The sequence below is a fragment of the Megalopta genalis genome, chromosome 19 (genome assembly GCF_051020955.1).
Source record: "Megalopta genalis isolate 19385.01 chromosome 19, iyMegGena1_principal, whole genome shotgun sequence".
Taxonomy (NCBI): domain Eukaryota; kingdom Metazoa; phylum Arthropoda; class Insecta; order Hymenoptera; family Halictidae; genus Megalopta; species Megalopta genalis.
In genome coordinates this window covers 3,720,256-3,745,904 of record NC_135031.1, presented here as the reverse complement: position 1 = coordinate 3,745,904, position 25,649 = coordinate 3,720,256, and the positions used below count along the sequence as shown (strand labels likewise).

The 25,649-nt window shown below is 42.4% G+C and overlaps 1 protein-coding gene across 1 annotated transcript in view; it reads left to right on the top strand.

Annotated features, from left to right (window-relative positions):
• The first annotated feature begins 1,713 nt into the window (after positions 1 to 1,713).
• Positions 1,714 to 25,649, top strand: part of LOC143260755 (latrophilin Cirl) — a 676,923-nt gene continuing 652,987 nt past the window's right edge. Inside the window, exon 1 of the mRNA XM_076527309.1 lies at positions 1,714 to 3,862. The gene's annotated coding sequence lies outside the window, so the exon portion shown is untranslated. The remainder of the gene's footprint in view (positions 3,863 to 25,649) is intronic.

Sequence of the window (25,649 nt, the reverse complement as noted above, 5' to 3'; positions counted from 1 at the left end):
TTAATTACATGACTTTGATATTGTAGGAATTTTTGCAGTCAATATTCACCACTAGACGTGCTAATGATTAATGGGGGAGCATCCAGTAGACCCTTGAAATGAAGATGGTTTTCGGCAATTAACTTTTGTAACGTAAAATATCGATGAAATTTTTCGTCGCTTTCCATACATATTCTTTGACACCTCAAGATACATCAATTTTTGTTTCCTTACATTTTATCGACGTTTAATGAAATAATAAATCTTGTTCCCCATGAACCTCCCGGTCGATGGTGTCGATCGATGTACAGTCTAGCGGAGTTTTTTCGTAATAGAACTACGGAACTGTTTGAAAAAGAATGCAAAAAAGACGATAATACGCTGTTTTAAACACAAAGAAGTGATTTTTATTAAACCAAAAATTTTACGAAATTCCGTGTCATCATTCTTTATGCATTTTTGGAGACAGGATTTAAGGTTCATTGTTCTAGGTCGAAGTTCATTAGTAGAATGAAGAGATTCGTTCCATCATTTGCTACGAAAGCATTACACGTAAATTGTAGACAATTTATTACAAAGATATATATTGCATAGACATAACTTACATACACATACGATTTTCTCGAAATCAATGATATTTTATAGCGCTATGTGATATTAGAGTCACTGATTTTCATTATTTTGATGTCTAAAATCTGGTTTCATCGAATTACTAGAATTTAGAGAAGCGTCTTGCACGCGTCGAGTTCGCTTTATCTCGAATCATATACAGTAAATTCTCTTTAACACTAAACTTACCAAGCAGTAATACTAACTGGCATGTACTGCTTCACAAAAGTGAGAAACCGAATTTATTTGGAATTTGTAAAGTTTTTATTATAAAACTTGCTCCAATAATATAACTTATTCAAGCGTTTTCCACGAAAGAGTCTCGGAACTTTGCAGAATTGCAAAATAAGACAGCGGTCACTTTGACCGCGATAGGTTTAGTGTTAATTGACGCTCAGATTGTCCACGAAAATGGACAATTTGGGAAGAAGAGATATGATTATTCCAGCCTTGCGGCTCGTTTTTATAGTTACCGATTGTCAACAATTATAAAAACGAGCCGCAAGGCTCGAATAATCGCATCTGCTCTTCCCAAATTGTCCATTTTTGTGCACAATACTATATATATATATATATGAGCCGTTTATTTTGAAAGTGGCATAAGTCACTTTTTCAAAAAAAATCGAGTTAATGGTAACACTAATTACAATTTCATTTAAAAAAAAAAAGTGACTTATGCCACTTTCAAAATAAACGGCTCATATATTGGTGATACTCTGTAAAGAAGATTGACGACCACGAATCGTGAAGCATCAACAAGATGTTCACCCCGAGGAGCCACGTGCGCTAGCTTCGCGCGAAAACAGTGCCGCCCGAGCCAGGATCGTCGCGAGAATCGCGAGTTCCGCTAGAATCGACATATACCCAGTTTATTTTTCGAAATCGGCATAAACCGAGGGGTCGGACGCGAACGAAAGGGGGTGCTGTCGGTCGCAGGGACCAGGCCGAGGTGCGCGCAGTCGAGATTCAGGGAGAAAGGTAGAGGTGGGCTTCGCTCTGAGGTTCGCAGGTACGTGCACGTAGGTATACGCGCACTCGATTGGCGTCGACCGGCGTCCCGGGAGGGGCGCGACGCCAGCCAAGAACGAACGTTGATACTAAACCGTGGGCCGAGCAGCTCCGAACGACAGTTCAACGAGCGTGTGTTCCGAGGCCGGATCACGGTGGTCCAGAGGGCCGATTCGCGTGCAGATTTCCACGATCGTTCGAGGTCCGCGTGTCCGCGATCCACGTCCGTGAACCGGTGAGGTTTATCGATCGGCGGGAACCGATCCGCGACAGCCGGTGGATTGGTGCCGTCCACGTGAACCAGCCGTTACGCCGACTCGGTTGTTTACAGTGCTCCGGAAACAACAATATCGTGGTGCATCGCCTTTGATTCTATTACCCGGACCGGTGTGACACGTGAACCGTGGCTAGCCACCGCTAGAGGATACTCAACGGCAAGTGTCATCTTCCGTTCGTCTTCCGGGATCGATCGGTGCGTCGATTAGCAGCGGAGCCTTGGCGAGCTGTCAAGGATCGGTGGCCACCGGCCGCTCTACCACCGCAACCGTATAACAGTATCCTGCGTGCGCGTGTGTGCGACCGTCGTGTATCCGTCTCTTCTATGTGTGTGTGTTTACATTGAATCAGTGCCCCGTTCGAAACATCATGATCCGTCGACGCGAGTGCGATCAAGTACTCTGGAGTGCCAGCGAGGGTGTTTCTAGTGCGAGCTCCGTGGTGGCCGTCTGCGTGCGGGTTCCGAGATGCGTTCTGCGGTGCGTCAGCCACGAGTAACTGCAATCGGAGGCCGGTGTGCCCGCGTATTCGCCCGGTTACTTGGCCACGAGTGACCGTAACGTGCCCGACCGACCGCCGGAGTAATTAATCCGACGTATGTGCGGACAGACCGTCCCCGTTCCAGCGCGCAGAGTCAATCACCGGCGTCGGATCTCGTGATCCCGATTCGGTCTCCGATCCGTAGTGTGCCCGTGAGAGGATCGAGCGAGAGAGCCCGCGAGTGATCCCGACAGAGAAAGAGAGAGAAAGAGAGAGAGAGAGAGAGAGAGAGAGAGAAAGTTCGGTCATTAATAAACGCGGAAAACGTGGCGGGATGTTCGCCGGGACTGGCCGTTTCGAATTGTTCGCGCGTGACCAATTGAGCCCGATCTACCATTCGTTATCGGCCGCGAAACGTCAACGGTCCCCGTCTAGCGGATAACTTGAGCCGGTGGACCGGAGAGCGCCGATTACCCGGGGCCGGGTTAATTAAAAAACGCGAGACGACCAGACACGATATTGGCAGACTCGTCGCCGATATCGACGTCCCCTTCGTCGCTGACTGACGTGTCTCCCACTGATAAACAGTTTTCCACCGCGCGACCCGAGTGGACATCTTCCTCCGTGCACGGCCGACTCTAATTCTCGGCCCCGCTTGTCCGGCGTCCTTTCGTCGTCGCTCGAATACCAGCCGATGTCACCTGCTGGCAACATCGGTCGAGCGTCATTTCGGGGCTGCTGAGGATCCGCGAGATAAAACAATTCTGGCAGAGAGGTCGAGCAACGTCTGGACCGGAAAAGGACTCGGTCCGGCTCGCCACGAAGTTAATTAGCCCCGGCCGGCCGCGATCGGCGATATTTCAAATCCGCCGTGCTGGACGTGTACCCGCGGATAAAGTAAATGAACGACGCCGATTACTCGAACGGATAATTAATCAGGGTCCGAGAGCAAGCGGAGACATTGATTCCGCTTGACCAATCATCTGGCCACGCCGGGCCGGGCCGGTCCGCTGATCACCTTACCGTGTAGACGCACCGTCCGATCTGCGATTCGGTGGAACGTCTTAATTAATAATCACGCGAACCCATTGAAATTCGCGCGCCGTTTCGCATATTAAGGAGAGCAATTAAGAGAGGAAAAGACAGAGAGACAGAGAGAGAGAGAGAGAGAGAGAGAAGGGGGGAGGCTGCTGAGAAACCGCCAGGAAACGAACCGTGGCGTGGAGAGAACTCGGCCGTACCCTCGTCGTCTACTTTTTACCGCGATTCGCGGACACCGAGGAAGAGTTCTTACGCAGCACGCGAGAAGAACCTTAAGCACGCAGACACGCACGTAGCCACGCACGCAGCCACGCACCCCAACGAGGGGCAACGAGATCGAGAGGATCGAGAGGATCGAGCGAATCGCGCCAACGGGGATCTCGATTTCTTCTTGGTGTCTTCGATCGTTTTCCGTGGAACTCGTGCCCGCTTTTCGATCTTGTCATCGACTACCAAACACCGTACCAAGGTGAGCAATAATTTTCCGACCGTTTCGGCTGTCGACGATTCGATAGTCCCGAGCGGGTTCGATCGTCGCAGCGATATCCGGAATACGCGTTCGGTTCTAGATCCTCGAAATGCTGCGAAGAAAGTGCGTGGGACGCGCGATAATTCAATCTTGGCGAGGGAATAAGATAACGTTTCGACGCGGTCTCTAATAGAACCTGAAGGCTGAGTCGAGCATTCCTTCTACCTTGAAGTTATCCTCCGCGACGTGAACGTGAACTTCTGATAGCTTGATCTTATTTTATGAACATCGTTAAACGACTCGGGAAGGAATAATTTGTTAGTCTCGTCTTCTCTGTAACGCTGGAACGTTATTTATTGTCATCTGTGATTAGACGAGTAAATTAACGCGTTATCTACGGGTGATTGTTCAGTATCTTTTTGAAATGATTCATCGCTCAGGATTCATTTAAGGATTCTTTCTATTGGCAATAATGATTTCACTCGTGACATGACGCAACAAACCATTTCAAATAACAGAATTCAAATCTTGTGGTACTGTCATTCAATGTAATTCGATGTTACAGTTGTCTGAACATGATGTTGTGAAAATAGTTGAACGTTCTCTTCTAATCATTTCCTTTGGCACATTACTACTTTTAAAATTTCATTTTGATACATTTAATTGCGTCGGAAGATTTTTAATTGAATACGTTTTCGATAGGTAAAGCGTTAATAAGAAACCATAACATGAATCCTTCCGACACGTTTATTGCTTCAAGTGGCAATGTAGCATGTCTTCGATCTGATAATAAATTCAGCATAATTTTATCACTGAACAGGAGGACTTGGCTGACAAGTCGGCGAGTGCGATAATAGACCACAATTAGAAAATTTTGAATAAAGTATCAGTGTTCTCTGTCTTGCTGTTTACACATGCATAGTGATCTGAATCTTCGTATTCTAAGCACCGCCCGTTTTGTTGATTCAGTTGAATTAACGATGTCATCACGTTTGATATCGTTGCTATATCTTCCCAAACAATTTTTGTTTTACTTTAGAGAAATGGTAATCGTGCTGTGAAGAAGTTACCGTTTATGAACATAATCCCTTTTGGCACCATGCCACATATTAGTCTTGAGACTAATTAATGAGACTAATTAAACGATAATATCTTTGTTCCTGGATGTAATTAACAAGTACATAAATAAATACCTTAAGAAATTACCTATTCGATAAAACTCAAGATATGATATTATCAAGAATGATTACTCTTCTGCCGATGCTAAAAATAATACAGAATAGGATAGTGGACCCAGTTATTGTAGGTTAGTTAATTACTATGCCTTTAGTTTATATTCAAGCATAATTAACTTTATATTTATCGAGTAAGACATATTCAGTTTTTTAATTTAAATTCAATCAATTATTTATTTGTTAAAATTAATCATGTAAAAGACAGAAGTTGTTAAAATATCATAAAAAGTATTTGTAATTCTTGATACTGAAATCGCGGAATTTTCTGTGGAGCTTATGGAACAGCTTAAGAAAATACTGCATGAATGAAGATCAATATTCGATAAAATTAATTATTCTAGGTAAGATATCACAATGTTAAGTGTGATGGTAAAACGTATTAAAATTACTGAAAAACGAAACAGCGATTAAGACTGAAATTTTTGTTTGTAGTCTCAATTTTATTTTTAGCACTTTGACGGTCGCGGTAAAAATCTGGAGAGTTTTATAAAATTAAAGTACTTAATACAATTTAATTAAAATTGCAAAGCGCAATTATATGACATCGGTTACATTTTTTAGCATTCTCACCTCTTGCGAATCTTAATAAAATTGAGAAATTAGAATGGATTATATATAGTGTGAAAATGAATTTTTAAATAATTCTGTAAACCACATATGGGTGACACGACAGTCAAAGTGTTAAAGATGAGAAACGTAAATTTACTTACACTTATTATGATATTTCAGTGCACAGTTAATTGTCTTCTCTACCCTAAACGAATAGTCACAAAACGCTTATGAAGGCTATAAACTTGCAGTAAACATTGACAAATATTAATGATCAAAGTTGGGTGACGTATCTATTCACTTAACAAAATATAGTTATAGTATTACGAAAAAATCGTCGTCCGCTCAGAATGAATCTATTTCCGCTTCTCCTCCTGTTTTCAATAACAAAACGAACGATACTCGCGATTGCTTGCCGAAGATCCGCCGACTAGATCGCGCAGTTATGAGCGGATGGATCAATTTCGTTTCTCGCTGATCAATCTCCATATTTAGCTGTTTCCCGCGGCGGGAAATATCAGAGGCATCGAGAGCGAGAGAGCCGCGTGTCTACGTGTCGACGCCGGCGAAGAGCCTACAATAGCTTTTGTACGTGTAGAAGAACACCATCTCCGTTGGTGTCGCGCTGCTCCGTGAAAGACGGGAGATCGTGTCTGTCGCCGGCAAATCCTCGAAATCGAATTTTCCGAGACGAGGGTCCTCTTGGGGACAGCGGTGGAGGAGAGTGGAAAGGGGGGGGAGGGAGGAGAGTGCCGGACCTGGGTCGAGCGAGGGAAATTTCGTACGTCGGTGCCCGGGAAAGGTGGAGAAAGTACTATGTCGGACGAGCGTGCCGATTTCGTGTGTCGGCGTTTCCGTGCAATTTACTCGCATGCGACTTATGAAATCGCGATTGTACCGCTGCATGGGAACGAGCCGGGACTTTATCCTTGAGATTTCTTTGCCCGAATCTGGAACCTCGGATTGGCTAATAGCAAACCGTTCCCAAGAAAAAGAAGCGAGCAGTCGTGCCACCACCGCGCCTCGCCTTCCCGCGCCACTCCGCGCTCTTCAAAGTTACTTCTGCAGATTTCTCGAAGTGGTTTCCCCCCTTTCACCTGGCAGCCACTCAAATAAAAACGGCCCGCCGTGCCAGACTTATCGTGCACGTCGTCGATGACTAATTCTACTAGTAGTAGATTGTGTCCGCTGACTTTGTATTCCTTGTTATTCAGGCCATTTTGTCCGACTGTTGCGGCATTTTCTACTTGCCGCACCGATGCACAGATCGATATTTCTTTTTACGCTCGGCCACGGGAAATTCAATACGGCGGGATTGATGTGATTCTAATTCGTGCAGACATTATTTATGCGAGCGAGAAACATAATTATCGTAATCAATGGGGTCTCTCACACTAAACTTATGCAGTACTAAATCTGAGAAATTCGAGTCGTTTTATAAGAAAGACAAGATTAATTTTATTTAGATCTCTGCTCATTTTGATTACAATGAGAAATGGGAAATACTTGCTTCACACCACCTTTATCGATCGAATCAGCTTCAAAGAATTTGAGGACGTAAAACGTTATTTCTAACCGGTTTTCTTTCAACGGTTTCCCTTCATTTAACTATACATTTTATTTAGTTAACACGTACTATTAGAAACACTATATGATACACAGTGTGAAATTTCTAGATATATCAAAGCATATTTTAAAACAGTAAATATTCTTCTAACAAGTAACCTATAGTGATCTTTGATACGATCTAAACATAGAATTTAAGATGTTTTTGCAGGCTTCTCTTCTTCAATTATTTTTCAATTTTACGTTCCAAATTGGAAAAGTGATTTTGAAGAAATTAAATTCTTTGGTTGTCTACGTTTTTTGCATAATCATACTTATTCTTTCATCCATACATAGGTGATGAATAATGCTAAAATGGGTTACCCCAATTTCAGTGGCAATACAGTTTAGTAAATTAACAGTTTACCAAAGTGTACTAAAACACGATGGATTGAAACAATTGCAATTACATTGGAATGCACTGTCAAAAATCAATGTACAAAAAATCTTGCTAAAACATCAAAATGATATTACAAACATTTCAAAATGATATTACAGAATTAACGCAGAATTAGTCATATTTATATGATACAAATCTTCGTTCACATTTGAAGCTAAATTTTCGTTGAAAGGTATTTGTGCAAATTTTACTACGGTTTTTCAACTACACTGTCACATTTCAGCTTTTCGTATCCAATATTGTTAGCCAAATTCCATTCATTCTATGATATTTAAAAACACTTTATACGATTGGTACCGTAAAACGAGCAATTCGCGCGCAACAACCCTATGTTTGAACGTGACTCGGCGGGCGCAGGAATATGGGATTTGTTTTCCGCAACGGGGGAGTCATGAGCGTCGTTGGGTATCGCGAAAAATCCAGACCGCGGCTAGCGTGCATTGGGAATCGCGAGTCAAAGCTATTGTCTCTGGCCGAAGCAGGAAAATATAACATATTTCTGCGGGAGGTCCGGGCTTTCGCAGTCGACACGTCCATTAGAGAGCGGGGACGTTTAACAGAAATTGTGTGACGTTCCGCATGGGCATTGTATACGGCGGACAGGCGGCAGGTATGCCCAAATAAATAGAGCATGTTACATAAAGAGCCCTTGTTTAAATTATATCCACGAAGGTATTGCGCTTGTAGCCGCGCGGCCGAGGGAGACAAAATTGCGCCATTTTCCGGAACAAATGGTTCCTACATACGGAAGCAATACGCCGACCGTACGAAATTATAACGGATATATCACAACTTTCACCCAGGGGTACCGGGCGCAATGCACACGTAATACGTGTACGTGTACGTGTACGTCGACGTATGTGCGTGTACGCCTTGGTCTTTCGGCGCGGACCAATGAATCATGCGGGCGGCACCGGCAAGCGAAGAAAATTATCGAACCGGGTAAATGGATCGCCCGACACACCGCCGGCGTGTCTCCCCGAAATATTGTGAATGTCAATTATTCGACTGCCTCGATTAAAAAAGAGAACTCGGTTTCAGGTGGTCGCGTAGGTTGCCTGTAATTTATCGTTTGGAGATTCGGCTCGTCGAAATTTCGATGCAAATTGCGAGTACAGTAAATTCTCCCTAATCGACGCTCAGATTGTGCACAAAAATGGACAATTTGGAAAGTGCAGATACAGAATTATAGTTCTTGACAATCGGTAACTATAAAAACGAGCCGCGAGGCACGAATAATCGCATCTCCTCTTTCCAAATTGTCCATTTTTATGTGCAATTCGAGCGTCAATTAGGGACAATGTACTGTATTCTGCGGATCCTTTGATAGTCGGTCGGTATTCAAGACTTCCCTACGATTGCGATTCATACCAGTGAGCCGTTGACACAAAGGATTAGCTTTCATCGTTATTTCCACCTTGCGCGCAAACAAATTATCCTCGTATAAAGGGTTCCGCGAAGATCTCTGTGATATACTGGGGTAATTCCTTCAGAATCCATTGTTCACTGTTTGCTACCGTTATTTCACATGATACAGCAGGCAGAAAACTGAAGACACAGATTTACTTGAAAATGCTACATATTGTAACGTTTCTAAAAACACTGGACAATTTTTTTCATAAATATGTTGACCAGAGATTTGGTGAATGAAGCTTCCATATTATAACGACACCTAAAATCAGTTGTATACAAAAGTCGTTTTACGGAAATAGAAATGAATAATAGAAATGAAGAACAATATTTCTGAAGCCCTCGGTCATCTTGTATTATTATAATAAATGTAGTTATTTTATATATATATATATTTTTTATAACAAAATGGTTAAAAGAATTTATAGATCAAAGTTTAAAAGTTCATGATTATTTTCATAAATAAAAAGTGCAAAGGTATTAATCTGATTCTAAATAAACGCGACATTCATGTTTTAACGTTAGCTAGTGTGTAAACTAATAAAACTGTGAAAATGAAACTTTTAGTATGAAATGAGGTAGAAATACTGTGTTGGGAACACGGGAAATTCCAACGTACAAATTAAGGGTTATTGATTTGTATAACATACTTATGCAGGTGCCATTATTTTTACTTAAATATTACCAATGTCCTGAGATGTTGAAAATATATGTTGTTTTTCTAAGATGTTACGTTTAAATCAGACCCCTTACTTTTTAAATAAATGAATGATTATGTTGCATTATGAGTGCATTATGAGTGAAATATGAGTGCATTATTTATGAAAACATAAAGTTCTTCCGCGTGATTATTCTCTGATATTAACCAGACTTGGCTGAAAGTAATTTGAATTAAATAAAGATGATCGAAGGAGGAGAAAATTCGTTTATGATGGAAGCCATGAGCATCGTTTTCAAAATGTCATCCGATGAAAATTTGATAAGGTCGGACACATGTCAAATGCACAGATAATGAAATATGGATGCCTTCATTCGTGACATTTGCGAGCATAAATTTTCGATGAACGTCTTCTATTCCATCATTTCAATGTCGTTTAGGTAACATTATTAATCATTTGGATCTAAAAATATACCAACCGATCAATTGGTAGGTACAGGAAGACAATTTCCTATCCGCTACGAATGTCAATCATTTAAATTGTGCTATCCACCGTTCTTTGCTAATCAAATTCAGGAAAACGATTTCTGCCCTTTTCATGCAAATTCTGTATACTAAGAGTTACGATTTGATTTAAATTTAAATATGATCAATTCTCAATTATCGAGTCTAGACTGAAATATTTTTGTCGTATCAATTTTACGTGCCTTTAATTATGCCTTCTCAGATGTTCATAATTGAAGTGTCACTCGATTAAAAGGTTAATGTACGTTAATGTGTTCGGGGACGGCAATGCTGACAAGCAGTAATGAACTCGTGGATAGTTACTTTGGAAACTAAGTAAGACAAGCGACCATCTTAGTTAAATGGGGATTGAAAACGGGCTTTTAGCTAACCAGTTGACAGTCGTGCTGCATTTGGAGGGTTACAACATATCAGTCGCGATTAAATTTATCGAATAATGCGTATGAAGCGAATTAATCGCGACATTTCTTAGCTTCAAAGATGACTGTTTACTGTTAAGGTTTTAATTACGCAGTGTGCTATGGTTTCTATATTTACAGTTTATTTAACACAGAGCAAGAACGCGCGCTTGTTTACAAAGTCTAATACGGTTCAATACGGTCGAATACGCTCTGAAGTCTGAAGCGTGCGCGTGATCGAATATATAAAATCAACACGAGTCAATAGTTTGCCTATAGATGATGGTTTACAATTCCCTATCTCATCGATAACAGAGGTTTAAAGTTATGCTTTACTTTGTTAGTTCTAACATTACATTATGAATGTAAATAAGTGTACGCGTGATTATGACATATGTGTAACGCGTTATACACCTGCGAGTCGGATCCACCTTTCCTTTTTGTAACCTTTGTAAAAGCAAAACGTGTTTGTCCGAACTGTAACAGAAAGATATTAGGTCTACCGGAAAGTTCTGTCCGTTTTTGAATTGAAAGAAAATAACACAATTTTCATACATTTAATAATATTTATTGTAGAATATACTTAGGAGAGTACATGTGTGTAAATGCAATGATAAAGAGAGATAGTCATATATGTCGCAAATCAACATGTGCATATGGATTGAAACCTGAAATGACGCTATCGGACAGAACTTTCCGGTAGACCTAATATATTCTTTCGATATTTGGCTTCAAGTTACTACTTAATCTAACACGAAACAAATACCACCAGAATGCAGTAATCAATTACCTTTTGACGACTCCAACATAAGCGCAATCTTTATAAAGCTGTTACCAGAGTTTTAGAAACCGCGATAATTGAAAGATGTATTTGAAACTAGATATAAGGAAACCTTTAAAAATATAGTTTCTAAAGACATTGCATTGGCGTTGCGACGTACAATGAATCGAAATGCCCATTTGTAGACAAAACTCAATCAGTTACTTTTTGTAAGAAACGCATGAGACAAAGTGTTCTTTTTTTATTTATATTAAAATCTATCTGTGTGGCATTTTTGGAAATGTAATCATATATTCAAGTAAAAAGAAAACAATATAAACAAATTATCGATTTATTGCAGATTTTCAGTAAATGAATTTTTAGATGAGTTTCACAAACACTGAAATTTCATTTGGAACTTTTAACACGTTCCGTGCCACGTGTACCGTCGATGGTACGTACTTGCATGTTTACTGAATGTACTAAATAAATTGTTCATAACAAATTTAGAACTAATTTCCACCACAAAAACGGGTCACAATAAGTTTGTTTCGTTGCTCAACATACGCTTTTGTTTCTTACATAAGTTTTGGTAAAATATCAAATGATCAGTGCGAAGAGTCGACTAAAAACAGTTCGGCACGGAACATGTTAAAATCTACCTCCTGACAAGTGGATATCCGCGTATTCGGCTGCTAACCGGTTATATGCTACACATTTTGTGAATTCGAAGATTGCAACGTTTTGCAAACTTATTCCGTATCAATGTATACTGTCTTACGAATATTGAAAGGGTTTATCTTTTCGAAATCTTGAAACATCGGTTCGAACAGAAAGCAAACGAACGTGTATGCTCGCGAATGAAACAGAATTTGACATCTCCGAGTTCGGATAAAAACGTGGTTTCGCTGGCAGGTGTTCGAAGCTGCAGCGAGCGCGTTAATCTTGTTGTCGAGGGAGATGGGAGCGTAACGGGCGCATAATGCTAATAACACCGTCGGAGCGAGAGAGAGTCATCAATTAAGGGACAAACAGGACGCAGGGATCTTAAAAGCGGAGCGGGGTCCCAACAATGCAACACTATGCCTGCCGGTGTTAAACGCGGGCCCGCGGGCCCACGGGCGGGCCCCGGCGAGAGCCCGTAGTTTTACGAACGGCGGCGCTCGCCTCCTCGAAACGTACAAACTGGTTTTCGGGATTCTCTCCTCCCCCGTGGTCTCTCGCTCTCTCCCTCTCTCTCTCTTTCTCTCTCTGCGGCGCGGCGAGGAGCGAAGCGGAGAGAATACTCTTTCTCACACGAGGCCGGCTCCCATGGCGGAGAGTCGATCGAGGCTGCTATCCCGGGTGCGTTTCGGAGCCTCTCGTCTTATTTTCGAGGTTCTATCTCGGCGAAAAATCTATGTCAACCGACATGTTGACACGTGTTCAAACGTAGGCCGCTCGCGCGAGTAGAGAGAGCCGGCGAGCCGGCAGACGGGTCGGATCGTCTTCGTCGACGAGCCGGCCGGAGAGAAGGCGAGAGAAGAAAGAGGGTGGGCGCCGGGTTGGAAGTCGAATTACTGGTATGCAGTGTCGGATTTCGCCTTGTCCGTCGGAAGAACGCGCTAGACGGAGCGCGAGAACGGAACGAGGCACGCGGAGACGAGCGGAGATACACACCCGAAGGTGTGCGAGCGCACGCACACACCCGCGGGCGTGTTACACGCATGCTCGGGTTACACCCTTCTCATGAATCAAAACTATTCGAGACGGAGAAAGAGATAGGCGAACGGAGAGGGAACAGAGACGGAACGGTGACGCGGGGTGAGACGCTAAAAGGGATCGGGTGGTGGCGAGGAGAGACGAGAGACGGACGGGGACATACGTGTTTGCTTACAATGAGCGGGAGGTCATGTCGCGGTAGCTATCGCGTTCCCTTGATCCAAGATATGAATTTAATTTTATTATGACGTGAGCCGTCCGGCACCGCTATCTTCGAATCGGTCTTCTGCGCGCTCCCTGCAGAGGCGATCGTGCGAGCGAGACGCGACCAGGGCCCTGCCTAACCTCCGGCCGGCCTATTTCGCGTCGGTGACCTTTCGAAATACGGCAAAGCGCGGATCGGGGGAGGTGTAATTGTCGAGATGGAGGCGATCGATCCGCTCTACGAATAATATAAATGGATAATAGGCCCAGCGGCTCGATTCGAGAGCTTTTCGAACGGGCCTCGAAGATGAGGCCGGGGATATTATATTATTTTATTTTTCCCGGTGCTCGCGGGGCTCCCTATCCTATGAAATCGACGAAAGGATCGTGATCGGGAATCGTGACAGATAGATATGTATGCCAAGGTTCCCTTTCGAGCAATAAATGTTTCTGCTCGCCGGAGCCTAGCCGCGGCCCCTCGGATGCTCCTTCTTCCTTATGCCGGGTCCATTGTTCGTGGCGGCTTTGTCTTCTAATAGTTTCCACCGATAATGCACTTTACGGGTATCCATATTTGTCGAGGGTATACAAATTGCCGATCGTGTTCGAGCAATTAACGTACATCAACGTTTCACTCGGACGCGCAGCGCTGCGCCGCGCCGCACCGTGCCGCGCCGCATAGCATCGCGCCGCACCGCACCGCACCGATAGAGACGATATCTTCGACTTTCCAGCGAGTCGACGTTCCCTCGTCGAGGTATTAATATTTCCGAGTAGGCGGCGATTGTGCCGCGATTCAAAAGTAATCTCCACTCCATCCTTTCACTCGGATCATCGGGTGGTCCGATCCTCGCAGACGTTTGCCGCGATATCCAACATGGCGAGCCTCTATCCGACTAGCACGTAGTCCTCGAAAGTCGAGCCGCGAACTATTCGCGGGTCGATCCTATCCACGCGAGCCTCTATCTTAATTAAATCGGCCATTACTGGCCGGCGAAAAAAAATTGATTCCATCGTGTCGCGCGTCGATCCTTATCGCCGTGCTTTAACACGTTCGTGGAACGCTCGTCCAGAACCGCCGACCGCGTGATTGCATTTTAATGGCCGCTTTCTTACGGGCCGCGAGCCGCAAAGGGGGTTTGGACATCGACTTTTGCGAATTTATTACACGAAAACCGCAGCCATCGGATATTTCACGTTTTGCGCGCGTGTACTAGGATGTTTGAACCACTGTTGGGAATTTCCGTGGGAATTTTTAATGGAAATTCATGGAATTACACGGGATGATCTTTATCTCGTCGAACGGGGACTAAAATCTTCTTAAACAAAGCATTCGCCTACGTCAGTAATATTTTTATTCAATTCGAAGCACGGGGAGTCTTCTAATACATAAACGAATAGAATATTTATAATAAGAATATTTACTTCATCCTAATATTCACGAAATCACCTGTGTTTTTGTAAATTGAAATTCAGGTTGTTAACTAGTCGGATAATCCCAATATCAGCGGGTTATCATTTCCGGCAGGATTTGATAATCATTTCAACGAAAAAATCACGGTTTCGTTAGGTTTTTTTCACTTTGTTCGATTGTTTTTCAAGATTCTGAAGTATATTATAAATTCTGATAAATTTGGCAATCGGATTTGGAATCAGTGTGTCGTCAAAATGGAAATGATGAATAATATGTCGTTAAAAGAATCACAATTTTATTCGAACATTTTAAGTGTAGCAAGTTTAAGAAATGTTCACGCTACAGTCTTTCTATTTTCCCTTATTCTGTAACATTTCAGCATTAATGTAAAAAGGTCATCGCTTTATCTCATTTCTATCAAACGATTCTTTGATTTACACACACCTCCGTCTCTTTGCTTCAGTGTGTTGTGGCGTCCCGCAGCTTCGTGCGCTTCCCGCGTTTCATCTGTTTCATTAGACCGCGGATCTTTATGCGAGTTCCCACGTTTATCGATCGATTTATCGATTTGTACAGATCAGAATAAGATAGAAATTTATTTTACTGACTAAACGATTGTTCATGATGGAACGAATCTGGAGAAACGTTAATGTCCGACCACGTGAAAATATTCGTACGTTTTACAATTTGGCGAATATTTTAAATATACACACATCCGTAGACTACATGTTATTAAATACAAATATTATTAAATATATAGAGCGCGATAATACAACGTGTGATCCTATATCCTGCAATACTGGTACCAATAGAACATCGATTGCATCCATGATCGCTGCAAAGGTTAGTGAAATGACGGCATTTGAGAGAAAAATGTTGATTGTAAAGAGCCGAGTAGTTAATTGACGAGGATCGACGAGTTGAGAAGGTACGAGGTCGCAGTAACTAGATACTCCAGAAGCCCTCATTAGAATAATTCCGCGAGTGTAACAGTCGCGCCTCTCGAGGATCAATATTAAAAAAGGCATTGTCGTCTGGCGTATCGGTGAATCACTTCTACACGTTCGTCGAACAATGCGGTGCCGGCATTATTAGCATTTTGCTCGATTCCAATGCAATTCAGCCGGATTCTATTGATCCATCGAAATACTTTCCCTGGTCGACAACGCTAACGGCCTCCAACGCCGACGCCGACGCCGACGCCGACGCCGACGCCGCAATGCCGGCGTGTAATTAATTCTTTCTCAGGAATTTCATTTGACTTTCCACGTGACACGATAAGACCCGCCCGGCGGATTTCGCTCGGCCGTTTACCGCCCAGACCTTCATCTCCTCCTTCCTTTTTTTCTTTCGCCGTCCCCCTCGGAAACTGTCCGACTCTTTAACGCGTCCGACCAATTAAAGAGATCGGACTGCGTCTAATCGGTAAATAGCATTAGCCATCTATCGCGTGCATTTAAAGGAAAATCGCTAATATCGCGCGCGTGAAGCTGTTCAGAAATTTTCGCTCCTCCGGGAAATTTGGTGTTGTTCTTTAAAAGGGTATGTAGGTCGACCGACGGGGCGATACTTTGTTTTAATAGTGTTTAATAAGGTTATCTAAGTTTGTGCCACATCTAAGTTTCATCATTATTAAACCCAGTATGCAGACACGGTGTTAAATCGTAGTAAACCCGTACACAATAGATTCTCGGTTATTCAAAGTAATGCCATCATGAACGTTCTCATTAAACTGCGAATTTTATGCATTTACCACGAAAATCACTGTTTGTAATTTGAAAGAGTAGAAAAATTAAAGGCAATTAATAATTTCTCGATCTATTAAAATCTATTTAAACGATTAACGGAGGAACCAAACTTTTAAGTTACTCCTGTGTTTTGTAACAGAGATACAGATAATTTTTGTTGTATAAAAATCCACAGTTTATAGATCTGATATTAAAATATTTGTTTAGATAAAGTGGTAAATTAAATCCTTAGTGATTTTTACAATAAATCATCTTGCATGTATTTACATCGTTTTAGAATATGCTATTCTATTGTGGAACGTGTTTGAATAATAACGAAATCACATATCAAACGTTTGAATAATTAAGATTCTATTACATGTTTCAAAAAAGATTTGTCTTGACATTCTCCATTTGAATGATTTGGAAGTCGATCAGTGTAACAATCAGTGCAATCCTGCTTTATCGCAGGATCTTTCGATCGATAAATCAATATAGTCGATAAATAAATAATAGACACGTCGCAGTAGTAATACTAATCACAGTGTGCCTAAAGTAATTCAACTAATTTGCCTTCACCAAAAGAAACATTAACATTTTTCTATTGTTTCTCTTCTGGTTAAGTTCATCTGTATTTCACTTCGTAATAAAAATTGCGCTTCGCATTATTAGTGGCATTGTTATTCTTTTACAGCTAATCTGTTAAATACCTATTTATCTCAATTGTAAGGTTAATGGATATGCGTTGATTTTCTTCTGAGCGATCCATTAATCAGAAGTCGAAGCTCACATGAAATAATAACAATTTGATGCATTTGTGAATTTTATGATTAAATTAAGATACACGTTTTCGGCTCATAAGTTTTCCAAAACTCCGAAGGAAAAATCAATCAGGGTAACAAGAACTTCGAACAGACGGGCAACGTGTTGCGAGCGCATTAACGTAATGAAAGCAGCAACGATAATTGAATTAATGCCACCCTTTGTTTCCCCGCGTCCTCCGGGAGCTCGGCAAGAACGGGATATTGGATGATCCATCTTACGATTAAAAGCGATCCGAAACTCGCGGCGCCGGACAAAAAGTGTGCTCGATAACGGGCTCGATGATTACCCGTAGTCTGGATCGCAGAAAAAGAGCGCGAAAGGTTTTGCATGGCGCAACGTCGTTCGTAAAATCGGGCGACTTGGACGTGGAACGTAACGAGACAACGCAAGAAATCAACGTTAGGAAAAAGGGAAACGTGGGGGTAAAGTTACTTACTTCGAGACTCCAGCTTGTCCTTCGTTACAGAACTCTTGAATGTCGATGAAGTTTTCTGACGACGAAGTTTTCTTTCGTCGATAACCGTGTTTTAAGTGTTTCGCCCGCTGATTGGCGCTGAAATCAATTAAATCGTCTTTAGCAAATACATTTTGCGAAATTGCTCGCGGAAAAATAACTAATTCGATTCAATTGTGAATAGCTCCAACCTCTTAAGTGAATATTTCGGTAAATATTCATTTATATTGTATGCAGCGTGGTTAATCTGTTAATTGGCTATAATGACATATTTCGTCATACTGAGAAGACAACTCCTAACTAACTAGCAATATGACTGATAACAATATGATATAACAATTACACAGTTTTCTTTACTTGGAGTTGCATATTGTTAGTTAGTTACACTGCATACACTATAAATAAATAATTACCAAAATATTCGCTTAAAAAGTTGAAGCTATTCGTAATTTAATATATAAATATTACTTTGTTTATATTAATTCCTTATACATTGGAAATACTTGATTTATATGTATATTTTCTGAATACGTCACAAAATATTTTATCGAAATAAATAATCAACAAGTGAAAAGTGATTTTTCGTTATTACTTTAAACATGATAATGTAACTATTCACTTCGAAGGAAAAAAGCGCCATTGTGCAACGAGTTGTGCGAAAATTAATTACCCAGGTTAAAGCGTTAAGCTTACAGAATGAAAACACGTTATTGTATCTCAGTATGGGGTTCTTGAAATTTTGTTTAATTGAACTGTATTTTAGGTTCATTCTACCGAAGATGTAGATTTCATAAGTCCAAGGTGTGAAACATGATAAAGTTTCAGGAACGAATGGGCTAGGTTTATTATGACTTTATAATCATATTATTTTAATGATTGCGAAGAAGAAAACTATTTCCTAAGAATTTATGCTCTCCTGACGTTAGTCTCGTATTAAAAATCGTTGATACCGATAAAAATGCAAAACTCTTCTTAAATTGAGTGTAGATATATGAGTAAATATCCGTGAAATTCTATGTTATAATTTGTTCCGAAAAATGAGGTACGAAAAACAAATTGACACGCCACTTTCGTATTCGGCCACTTTCCTTCACTTTTAAACCGTATATCAAATTTGACCGTTTATAGTCGAGAGTTATGATTCTTCCGAGAGACGAGTCTCGTGTTAGGCAACTTCCGCGTGCTGTTAATGAGGAGAAATATTCGAGCCAGTAATATCGGCGAAATTGGCGCGGCAGCGAGAATACGCGGAGCGTTTCGATGATTCTGCGCGCGGAATTCGGGCTCGGTTTGCGCTCGGGGATGAAAATTGACGCGCGCGCTTGAATTTCCATGGCTTTCCCGCGGCCCGGAAAGACGGGTAAGTGCTATCTCTGGAAACCCATGGCGGTCGAGGCCTGGCGCAAGGCGAACGGGCGCGGAATTTGCATTACTAATGCGCAAACTGCGTCAAACGAAACACGCCGAAGTGTTTTACGCCGTACGAATGAGTCTGGCTGTGTGTGCGGTTACGTAACGTGAATAGACGCGCTCGAGGAGGCTGCTTCTTCGTTTTGTCATCATATGCGCGCGCGCGCGTAGAACGTGTGTGCGTATGCTTCGTAACGTCCACAAGCCACTGCACATTTCGAGTGCTCGAATAGACGACACGCTCGGTAGGAAAATGCGAGGCGACCCGACCCGAGTTCACCAGCACCAATCATTCAATTAACCCCGGTCTATACGATCCTCTTGATCCTATTTTATTTGATAAAGCTAATGCTAAACGCACGACCTTATAATAGCCAGCAGACGTACGCGCCTGCTTCTGCTTCATTAGTGGCAGCGTAAGTGCGTACAGAGACTGTATTAGTAAATAAACTTTCTTAAGAAGCGTCCGCGACCTCTCCCGCGTGTGCGATGGAAAATATTGTCGATTCGAATTGAACGCTACGTTCGTTATCGTTGCGAAACGAACATGATCGAACCGAAGATAAATCTAACGAGACTCGCATCGTTGTTTCGCCATCGCGCCGCAGAGGCTGCTCAATAATTTTCTGGAGAAAATATACAGTTTTTGCCGTTACACCGTTATTATGAACGTTCAATTTTGTTTGATTAATGCGAACTGGGGAACATTCCGAGGGAAGATGTCTGATGGAACTTTTGTTATGAATCAATCTTCACGCTAGGTTTACGCAGCTGTTTTATATTCCTTCGTGAAAATATCAAACATGTATTTATTCAGCTTTTTAGCGATTTTTATAATAACGTAATGAAACCAATTTTTAATGTAGAATTAAATTGTATTGATGTTGTTTATAATAATGTGTCTTTGCAAATTTAGTCATAAAAAATTACACAATTTGGAATAAGTCATTTTGACGCATTCCGTAAACCTAATGTTAAGGACGTAATAAAGGTTTCATAAGAAATAAGCAATTATTTTTATAAATGAATTACTAGGTACATAGTTGGAGTTTGTCTACTGGCACATGATGACTTTTTAGCACTCTCTCAACGATTGCATTTCATCAAAGAGAGCCTGAATAATATTGTTTCAAATAATAAATTTTTAAAAATTTATTAAACCGTGTTAGTGGAGGTGAAAAAAATTGATTAAAAAATCTTGAATTATGGTTCAGAATCTTTACGATCTATTAATTCATTTTTATACGCAATCAAGATCCGAATAATGTATTTCAATCACAATTTTTCAATTACGATTACGTGTACTAAAATTCTCTAAATAGCATACACATATTTATGAGCATTATGTATATATATATATGTATATCGTTGTAATTTTCACAGACGGAAACAGACGCAAAAAATTCGTGCCCAGTCATTCTAAATAGGTTATAGCGAATGAATTCATATAAGATTTATTGTGTTTTTGTGTGAATTATGTACGCGTCGAACAATGAAAAAGCATGCACTCGTCATTTTTTTATCCATTAGTAGCAAGAACACAATATAACCGATTTAAATTTTTAAACTGTGTCTTTATCAATGTGAATAATTTTAAAGACTTGATTGATTCCTCTTTTTCACCTAATCGTTACAAACACAACTTTATTGTTTTACACTCCTCATTTAGCATCATTGCGAGGAATTCACATTACAACACCCGTAATATGATTTCTATTGTAATCTCGTACTACTTACTATTGCAATCCGCACCCGTATGTTTAATAAATTAAATTCAATCGAATTAAATTCGACCTCGGCCCGAGAGATCAATGATAACTCGACTCGAAATTCGAGCAGTCGAATAAATCGATTTGAACGAGGTGAGGGATTTGGAATAAAAAAATATATCGAGGCTTGCAGCGATGCGATCAGAGAGGGTCCATAAATTCGTAGGTTGCGATTCGATTCACTTTGTCTTATTCAACGGGCCGATGAACGCGCGAATGAACCGAACACGAGTCAATTGGTGTACGTGTACCCTGGCGGCGCGGCAGAAAGTGAGAGGGATCGCGTACGTGTGCGGGTCGCTGGAGGAGGACAGGATTATAGGCGTTTTCAGTGACTACGTGCAGCGTCGGTATTAGTTCCGTTTAATTAGGTAGGAGGGGGTTGGAGCGGGGATTGGATCCGTGTAAAGCGTAATCCAAGAGAGATCCCCGATTGACCAACTCTGCTCGACTAGGCAGCAGCGGCAGCGTCGATGTCGGCGTCGGCGTCGGCGGATGCTTTGGTCATGCTGCCGGTCCCCGCTCATGATAATAGAATCTGCACGTTCGATCGTGGCTTGCCAATATCGATGGCCGGGTCGTTGGAAAGAAAGCGTCGGCTTTGTTTCCGGCGGTGCGCTCGCGTGCTCTAGTCAGCCAGCTAGCGTTCGATTAAGCTCGAGTTACGAATTTCATGCTGCCGGATAAACATTGTCGAAAAACAATGACGATGAGAATTTCATTCCGAGCCAACGGTTCGTGCATTTCCCCGGAGCAGTTTTATGGCAGACGTTTGCCTCGGCAGCGGCGGATGGGTTCCGCGGAACACCCGCCGCTCCCGTTGCTGCTGCTGCTGCTGTTGCTCCGCACAATCGTTGATATCAATTGGCTCGGCGAGCGACCCCCGGGTTAATTATCGCGGGCCGCGATAAATAATCCGATGATTCGCGCGGAAAACAGGTAGCGAAGCGGCGAGCGCCGAGCCAGACGACTCTCCTCACCCCGATAACTAAGCAATAATTTTATTGCCGGGAAATAACGAACGACTGAGTTATGCCTGTCGCGCAAGAACCAACGACCAGCCCCGGCGAATATATTTCCCGCCGCGCTACAAATTTCCCGGAGTTATGCCGCTGAACGACATTCCGCTTTTAGTCCTGCCTTCTCTATCCTGGCTGGAATAACGTAGGCTCTCCGGGAGCGGTGTTTTATATCTTCTTATGCGCGCGGTTTTACCTCGTAAACTCGTTGTCTCCGCGGAAGCTGTTTTCCTTCTCTTGTCAACCGTAATCTAGAGCTGCTTTGTCCCGCCCGCGACCCCTCGCGCCGTAAATCCCGCGGAATGAAAAAATTACCCTCACGCAACCACCCAACCGGCGAATTCGGACTTGAACCGTTTCACCCAAAATTGAAACACTCGAGACTTTCGTATTAGATCTCGTATCGGTCGGGCAGCTTGTCCTGAAAGTTCGCTTCGAAATAATGAATTCGGTTCTGGTGCGTCTTAATCAAGAATTCTAGCTACTGAATCTTTTAAATTAGGTTTGATATCGTTCGAAGTAGTTTCCTTCTACAGAAATACTGCAGTTATTGAATTGCCCGAAAAGTTCGTTTCAGTTTCGACAGAAGCGTACAATGACGAATCTAGGGCAAGACGGCCCGATCTAAAATTGAAACAGTTGAGATCTTCGTCTTAGATTTAGGATCGTTTGAGCTTGAGTGGCCACGCTTCGCAGAGATTTTTAATTTGCCTCTTCGGTTTATAAAAGGGAAGCATTTACGCGTCCATCTTCCCGAGATACAGCGTTGTAATACTGATTTTGCTGTTATCTAGGGAACATCGGTAGTTTTCGATACTTTTCGTGTGGAGTCGACGGACGAAACGTTGAAACAAATTCTTATGGCATCACTTAGATCGATCCAAATTTATTTTACACGGGCAGCATATTCGATAATGACAAATTCAATAATTATACAGGGTGTCCCAAAAATGTCTCGCAATCTATAAACGGTGGGTTCCTGAGGTCATTTGAAGTAACTTTTTCCTTAGCGAAAATGCAATCCGCGGCTTCGTTTACGAGTTATTAATGAAAAACAGTGACCTTTAAGTGAAAGTGACGTTTAAAGTGAAAGTATTGCTTTAATAAACTTCAATTCTATATATATATATAATTCTTATTTAACCTTCATACATATCTCAGACGAAGATTCACCTATTTGTATTTTAGAGTAGCTTCAATTCTATTTCATTCGGTAATTCCATATCTTAAAGTGTAAAACGAAAATGCGGAAAAAGCGCAGAAGGATCTATTGCGAAAAATTGAAGGAACCCAGAATCATAACCATAAAATTGTCGAGCATTGAATTCCTATAATTGTTCGCAAAGAAAATCTTGCAACGTTGTACCTGTGCTGATCTCAGAGCGTCAAGATCCAACATCTTTTTTTCTCGTAGACACAGAAGTTCAAAGCTCAACAATTATTCCTTCAGAAATTCGTGTTCCTTTAATTTTGTGAAGTAGTTTGCGGAACGCGCAAGAACAAATTACATTAATTCATTCTTGGTTTTACCTAACTTTCCCTTTAATGTATCTCATATGCTCATTTCCGTGCAAAACCAGGCGCGCAGTGAACGTAGGTGGGCTGAGAGTTGTGCAGAGTGCAAGCAAGCAATTCCGAAACAGAAATCCGCTCGAAGCGCGAGGACGATCGTCGGTGCGCGTCGGTTCTGGCTTGCCGTTGGCACTAATTTGATTAGAAGTCGTAGGGCGGGACGATTTTGCAACGATTTCACCGTCTGCGTCCTGCGATGGACGATCGAATTAAATCCCGATGGAAGCGCGGGGCACACGACAGGGGCCGGTAGCTTTCGCCATCGGGTGTTCTCGTTGCTCCTCTTTTTCTTCCGTTCTCTGCCTCTTCGGGGTTCGTTTCTTCGCGGCAGGACGCGGAGCTACCAGCCAGATGAATAGATAGCGGCTAATTTTCAGCGTTCATTAGAGCTGGCTGGTACTCTGTTCCCTCTCCCTCTCTCTCTCTTTCTCTCTCTCTCTCTTTTCTTTTCTCTTCTCTCTTTCTCTGTCTCCGTTCTCCGACTTCGTCTCCTTCTCGCGGGACACGTAGCGACCGGCTACGTACACGAAGAGCAGCGAGCCAGCGTTCGAGGGGACCGTGGCGAGTCAGAAGGCGTTCGTATTTGCTCGCGTGTACGTGTGATCGTTGGTAGAGCCGCGGAGATCGCAGCGGGGAACATAGAGACACGCCAAGAGAGCAAATAAAGAGATCCGGCATCCCGGAGAAATCTAATTCCTAATTGGTGCTTCGCTCTGTACCCAGCTCGTGTCGGTTATCTACCGCTATCGAAGCGCACGACCGGACCCGGACCGGCTACCAGCCCGCGGAGCCGGCAGAAAAGGTTACAGAGCGCAGTGGCAGGGCCGTGAAAGGGTGGCGAGCGGACCCGGGACGGGACGGGACGGGAACGGGGGAGAATAATGGTTGCGGTTTAACTGTCAGGCACAAAAGGGGGGTCGAAACTGCCGAATCCACGCGCGCGAGCTTCCCGAGGAGCAAGCGCCCGGATAGAGCCCTCCCGGGCTCGATTACAAAAATTGAATGTAGCCTCACCTGTCACTCAACGGAACGGGCGGCGCCGCCGCGTTAGATACACCGTCCGATGATTTTACACCACCGTCGGGAGCCGACGCGCGTCAAATTGGCCCCGCGAATGCGGCTCGTTCGCAATCGCGTTGACAACGGTAATTTCCATCCTCCTCGACGGCAGTATCGTCGTCTATTTTACGCGAAAATACCGCCAACCTACTTTCACCGGGGTTCGAGTTAGACGGCGAGGTGACTTCAAAGGGTTTTGTAGCGGTGTCTTGTATGAGGATGCTTGAGACTAATCAAAAAGATGGAAATGCTAGTAGCGAGTGACAACGAGTGACGCAATAGAGATGAACGTATGTCATATTTCGTAGTATTTATTGGAAAAGCAACTTATTGTTCGTTGTAGCAATTCAAGAAGCACCTGATGTAACGGTACGCTATTGTTCCAATGAATAATCCGTCTATTTTCTTTAACACTTGAACTGCCGGACAGGTCAAACTAATTGGTTTCTGATTGTTTACCTCACAGTCGCTAAAATTATGACAGTGCTTCTATGAGAAATTTTTCTATTCCTCCTATTTTTTTATTCCTTTCTATTCCTCCTTCATAATGTGGTCACATCGTCCTACCGCATACTTGGCTTCATCGGTGGAGTATCACGATCTTTTTAAAAATGTTTCAACTATGAGATTACTGAACTTAATCATCAGAACTAAGCTATTGAATGTATTTAACACCGTCTGTTGCGATTATGTACCTTATGTATGGATTGTCCAATGTTATTCGATATGTTACTGTTAACACGTTGAATGCCACGCGGGTCACCGGTGACCGGCGCGCCCAAATTGATAGAAATATATATATGAGCCGTTTATTTTGAAAGTGGCATAAGTCAGTTTACCGTAATGAAAAGTGGTGATTTTTTAATGTTTATACGAAATTATTTATACTGAGAAAAATATCAGTATCCTGAGATAACAAATACAAGTAAATCTTTTCGAAACTTTGCATCCATATTTTTATACGCGTTAAAACGCAAACCCTTAAATATATCGACTTAAAAACAAAGTGACTTATGCCACTTTCAAAATAAACGGCTCAATTATGACTACCTTATGCACAAATTGAAACCTTGTCCTCTTCAAACGCGCCATA